This window comes from Schistocerca gregaria, chromosome 1 (genome assembly GCF_023897955.1).
Source record: "Schistocerca gregaria isolate iqSchGreg1 chromosome 1, iqSchGreg1.2, whole genome shotgun sequence".
Classification (NCBI taxonomy): domain Eukaryota; kingdom Metazoa; phylum Arthropoda; class Insecta; order Orthoptera; family Acrididae; genus Schistocerca; species Schistocerca gregaria.
Window position 1 is genome coordinate 739,716,164 of NC_064920.1, and position 6,854 is coordinate 739,723,017.

Sequence of the window (6,854 nt, forward strand, 5' to 3'; positions counted from 1 at the left end):
TATTCCTTTTTGCCTGCTTCATTTACTGCATTTTTATATTTTCTCCTTTCATCAATTAAATTCAATATCTCTTCTGTTACCCAATGATTTCTATTAGCCCTCGTCTTTTTACCTACTTTATCTTCTGCTGCCTTCACTAATTCATCCCTCAGAGCTACCCATTCTTCTTCTACTGTATTTCTTTCCCCTATTCCTGTCAATTGTTCCCTTATCCTCTCCCTGAAACTCAGTACAACCTCTGGTTCTTTCAGTTTATCCAGGTCCCATCTCCTTAAATTAGCACCTTTTTGTAGTTTCTTCAGTTTTAATCTACAGTTCATAACCAATAGATTGTAGTCAGAGTCCACATCTGCCCCTTGAAATGACTTACAATTTAAAACCTGATTCCTAAATCACTGTCTTACCATTATATAATCTATCTGATACCTTTTAGTATCTCCAGGATCCTTCCACGTATACAACCTTCTTTTATGATTCTTGAACCAAGTATTAGCTATGATTAAGTTATGCTCTGTGCAAAATTCTACCAGACGGCTTCCTCTTTCATTTCTTCCCCTCAATCCATATTCGCCTACTATGATTCCTTCTCTCCCTTTTCCTACTGACGAATTCCAGTCACCCATGACTATTAAATTTTCGTCTCCCTTCACTACCTGAATAATTTCTTTTATCTCACCATACATTTCCTCAATTTCTTCATCATCTGCAGAGCTAGTTGGCATATAAACTTATACTACTGTAGTAGGCGTGGGCTTTGTGTCTATCTTGGCCACAATAATGCATTCACTATGCTGTTTGTAGTAGCTTACCTGCATTCCTAGTTTCCTATTCATTACTAAACCTACTCCTGCATTGCACAAAAGCGTGTAATCAGAATAATAGCTGGAGCCCACACAAGCTCACCTTGGAGACATTTATTTAAGGAACTCAGGATATTCAGAATACCTTCGCAATACATATATTCGCTTATGAAATTTGTCATTAATAACCCACCCCAGTTTAAAAATAACAGTGAAGTGCATAGCTACAACACTAGAAGAAAAGATGATCTACACTATTCTGGATTAAATCTCACTTTGGCACAGAAATGTGTGAATTATGCTGCCACAAAAATCTTTGGTCATTAGCCAAATAGTATTAAAAGTCTGACAGCCAACCAACATTTAATAGAAAATTAAAAGAATTTCTGAATGACAACTCCTTTTACTCAATAGATGAATTCTTAGCTATGAAATAGTTAATGTAAAAAAATAAAAAAATAAATTAATTGTATTGTGTAAAGAAAACTTATTTTAAAGTGACACATGCCACATCATTACGAAATGTCATAGTCATGATTCATGATCTATGGAACAAGCATTAATGTATGTATGTATGCACAAACATGGGTGTACACAGCCGGGAACAAAATTTTTTGATCACTTATGTGTGGATATAAAATGTGTGAGGTACAAACTGAAAAAGTTTCTCCTTGACAACTCCTTCTATTCCTTAGAATAATTTCTGTTACTCTAATGTGTAAAAGGTGGTGCACAGCAATTACTGACACATCTCTCTTTTTTTTAAAAAAAAACTTTGCAAATGTTCAGACTGCAGCAATATTTACAAATCTATTTGCAATGTGAATGTAAAATGACTCATTCCACATCATTACGATTTATCATGCAAAGTAATCCATGGGAAATTAAAATAACTAACTAACTAGATTGTACAATACCACCCTCTGGACATTTTAAATCAGCACTGGCAGACAAACAACCCTTCGACATGGAAAGATAATTCTGGTTCCAAAAACAGAAATGAAAAAATTGGAACGACTTTTCTTGTGAATGATGTTGCAGAAACATATATCTAGCTCTTTTAAGATTACAGCAATATTCTCACAAAAATGAAACTGAGATAAAAGTAGTTCACAAACGTTTATTGGAGAGCATAAAAAACCCAACTGCTATTTAAACATTAGTGAAAAAAACTTTAGTTACTGTTCACTAATATCACATCTTGATGCTGTAAAAGTTGTAAATAAAAATCTATTCCTCTTATAGAAGTCGTGTCCATAATTGATAAAAGCCTAATTTTATTTTTATTTTCTGTTTTCTTTTTCTCTAGTATTTTTAGACCATGTTTTAGAAAATTTCCTTCAGAATGTCCCCTTAATTTATTTTTTAGAGTAAAGAACGGAGATTATGCAAATGTTAAGGGTACAGACATCAACAGAATAGTGTGGAATGGTAGGTGATGTCACCATTCACATTGGATGTCAATGGAGCACATTATGTCATGTCAGGGTGCATTCACACTGGAAGTCTTATAACATAACATCATCTTACATAAATTTGCTGAAGCCCAGTACTAAATGATGACAGTGAGATTATGGGATACCATCCATGACATTAAAAGTCGGAATATAGTACGGAATTTGAGGAACTAACCATGATAAAATTTATTATTTGGGCAAGCAAATTACATGTTCGTGATCAGTTTTGTGCAGTAGAGTGCTGAAAAGTGAAAGAAAATTTCAGAACATCGACATTATTTGCTAACGAAAATACACATGTACAAGTACATCAAACAATATTTATAAGGGAATAATGGAGTCTGTTTACCATAGTTTGAATTCTGATGTTGTTGGATGATGACACTGTCAAAACTTTCGTCTCAAGAAACATGAAGTCCAATTCACACTGACTGTGACAGCACCATCATGTCAGGGTGTATTCACACTGTCTGCCATGTCATGTCACATCAATTCAAGTAACATGATCTCAACACACATGACTGTCCTCTATTGTTTCCAAGGAATAACAACTAACAAAAAATAGCAAAGAACCAATACCAAAGATGAATAATAAACTGATGAGAACTACAACCTAAGGAAAGCATGATGCAACAAAGTACGGATGGTGAGAGCACAGCTGTGTATCAGGAGGAAAGGAGCTGAGGGTCATATGATCAAAAATGGACAATGATTCAGCTGTCTAAACTTTGTCCCCGAGATAACTTTATGGTGCCATCATGTGACATGATGTGATTTGATGACCAATATGAATACCGCCATTAGAAATGCATTGTGGAATATTTTGATGAGTCAGGACATGATGGCCAATGCCAATTGCCCTCAAAAGAGATATGGCTATTCACTTATGGTCTGTCTAAATGCTACCATTTGAATGTATTGTCGAATACTTTGACCTGATGCAGTATGACATGATGTGATGGGTAGTTTGAATTGGCCTTTAAATGGAATTTCAACACAATGTCACTTTGTTTAGACCAGTACTAAATGGTGGAAGTGAGTTTATCATGCTTTCTTGTAGAAGCAACATTATAAGATTTCCACAGAGTCAATCAACTTATTTGAAACAAAGAGTTTCATTCCACACTGTTAGCTAGTTTCAGCAGTTCACTCAACTTTCATAATAAATTTTCATTTTCTGGCACATATGGCACTATGTCATAATTAAGAACCAAACATAAGATAATACAGTAATGGTGCACCAAGAAAATTGGTGTCCTGTGGACTATACTATAAAGCGTAATATTAGGTACTTCACTGTTCATCTGGACATATGAATATGCACTTTAAGCGGAATTATGCATTTTCGTATGGTTTATGAAATTTCGATGCTCTTGGATTTTTCACTATGTCATGTTTCTTTTATGATTTAGTGTAAGACCTCTTAATGCTACATATGTACAAACATACATAAATGATTAAGCAGGCATGTTTGGTCAGTAGAACTGAAGAAGATGTTTTGTTTTAAATATATTGGCACTTCGAGCATAATGTAATAGGATGAGCTGAGCGGTTGACGTGGTCGATGTTGTAGGGCGTGGCTGGGTAGAAGAAGGTTTCTGTTTTTAACAATCTTCCTCTTCATTGCTGGTTCTTCCAATAAATTTTCCGGTAGCTCAACCCCACCACTCGTGTGGTGGTGGAGACATGCTGATGCGTGTAGCCTGGGGAACATGACGCCATGCTCGGTCAGCCACTGTGCAGGCGGTAGGAAGTTAGCAGCACTATACCCGACCTAGCTCGCCTCTTGCAGACGCTGCGGCTCCTGACGATGCTAGGAGTCGCCGGTGCAGCAGTGGGCGACGCCCTCTGACAGCAGGTCCTTGGGGACAGCGTCATTGATGACGACGACGTAACACCGACCTAACGCCCAGTCGGTCGAACCGATGTCGACGCCCACCTCTGATGCCCTTAAATAGTGCATACCACTGCTGAATCCGTCGGTTACTCGGCGCCGTGTTTACTAGAATGTTCTCGATGAGTTGGCTAACGCAACCGCGACACACGCGGCCCGAGCCTGAGTAATTGTCCGAATGCTGCGTTCTGGCTGTTGATGGCTGCCGCGCATGTACACACATAAATACGCTCGTTGCAAAACTGTGTCACCTGCATAATGCGCCGGCCAGCCTTCGTCCGCTGTCTGCCGCTGTAGCTCCAGTAATCACGGCTGGTAAACGGAAAGTTGGCCCTGAAATGTCGCACTTTGTGTCGTTAATTAACAGTCCCTGCCCCTGCAATTCTATTCTTTGCGTACTCCCTTGCTTACCCTGCTCGTAACAAACGCAAATAACGACTGTGTTTTCCATTACTGAAAATACCCAATGTGGACCCACTTGCTGAAAGAACTGCACTGTGCCTGCTATAATTTCCTTAGGGCACTCTGCGACTGGTTCTTGAGAGCGGAATAGAGAATACTCATAAGGTTTGGGGACAGGGTGTAACAATTTCGCGGGTCAGATGGTAACTGGACCTGTTCGACAATGCAGCAAGTCTTGTGCAGTGAAGAACGCATGAGCTTGTCTGCTGTGTGCCACTAACAGTACTTCCTGTACGGTTAATTGTACGTATTTCTGCAAAATTTCCCACTTCACTGGATACGTATGCAAGGCGTAACATTTAAATTTACATTCCTTACATGTTAATGGTATTATGATATGAATTCTCAGCAGGGTACCCATTTGCGTACTGGTAACAGTGGCCATTTTGTAGTACAGAGATAAGTGTTCGCCTGTTAATGTCGTCAGTAGCTCCAGGGATGCGGGCAATTCTGATTGAACTTTCTCTGTAGTTCCATGGCTTGTATGCGTGCTTCCTTTATACTATCAGCAAGAAAAAGGAGCAGCTTAGCGATTATCAGTTATGAATCGATGTTATCCAACTGGTACTTGATTATACCCAAGTTGTGGTTGGTTGTGTCGGCTGTGGCCTTAATGTGGGACAACAAGGTTGCGGCCGAAAATCGCAATTGGCGTGTATTATTAACTACATCTTTCTCCAAACTCTCGAATTGGGTTGTGTTGCAACCTCCTCCTCGCTTATCGACCTGAATGACAGAGAAAAATTAAACCGCGTGTACCTAATGGAAATTTGGGAAAAGCAATCGTCTCCAAAGTTAATCTGTGGGTAAAGATGGAGGAAAGGGTTACATCTAAATGAAAGGAAAAACGCAAATGAAATTGATGGAAATTAATTTTGAAAAGGGGTAAAGTTAATAAAGAAAGTAAATGTGCAGTCATTATGTTAACAATTAATTGGTGTTAATTAGATATTTGAGACTTGGGGAAAATTACGGTCGCCAGTCCCATGGACAACTACTATAATAACTGAAAATGAAAGATTAATGCACATATATTTAGCACTAAAAGCATGGCAACTGAAGGTTGGCACGTGTTGTGTGAAAACTGAATGTTTGTCAGAAGTAATATATTTCGCTACACTCTGACTTAATTTAGCAAAAGAAGGAATATAACAAGAAAATTGAAAGTTAGTTTAGTGACTGAAATTAATAGTGAACTTTGTTTCTAAAGCACTACGAAATTCAATAAAATAACGTTAGTCTTGGGCTACCTCAACAATCATTTCAAAAGCTACTTGAATCTACACAATTTAGAAATAAGAGATTTAACTTTGAGCTTGAATTAAATGATTCTGATTAACAAAAGTAAAATTAAGTACATACCAAGCTGAGCTGCAGTCACAGGTAAGCTAAAATATGGTAACAAAATTCGCACTCTTAATTTGTGCTTGTGTAATCTAAATATTGTAACCAGCTATGAATACTTTAACTGAACATTAAAATTAAAGCAGTGAAATGGAATGATGTTACTTTAATGCTGGCGTTTGAATTTCAACGACACTCTGGTTCATTCCGGAAATGGAAGGGACCCTGCTTGGTAATGGAATTGGGACAATGAGCAACAAAGGTTCATGCTATGTTGCTGTAATTTAGTGAGAAAAATTTAACAGTTTGAAAAGCTGAGGTCTGCCATACAGTTCTAAAACTTTACGTGCTTTCAGTCTTCCTTGTTGGTTGATTAAAGGTTTGAAGTTGTCGATCGAGGAGGTGGCGACAGTCACTCATTGTCGGCCGTCGCTGTTGCAGAAACAGGATGTTGGCGCGCCTTCTTCTCGACACGGTCACCATGGAATGAATTTCATCAAATGTATCCTCTAATTTACAGATTTCGTCGTCAACCGCCGAAATATTACAGTACACCCTTAAGGTCCATTGATGTCCGGACATAATTACATCCGCTTGTAGTGAGAACAAAACACCACTTGATATAGGACGTACCTTCAAGGCTTCAGCTAAGTTGCAACAGCAAAACACAATAACTGTGCTGGGAGATAGTGCACACCTTCCCTCTTCAACACAACCCATGGCGCTGGAACTGCTGATCTTACCAGAACGTCACGCCTCCTGAGAAACAAAAAGAAAAACAACTCACATTAGCTCTTCTTTTTTACGCATGGCCTAAGAACATAATAGCGTCTGATTGCTTATACAATTAACTTGATTCTCTTGTTTATCTACTCCTTTCTTATTCTTTTTCTTAGA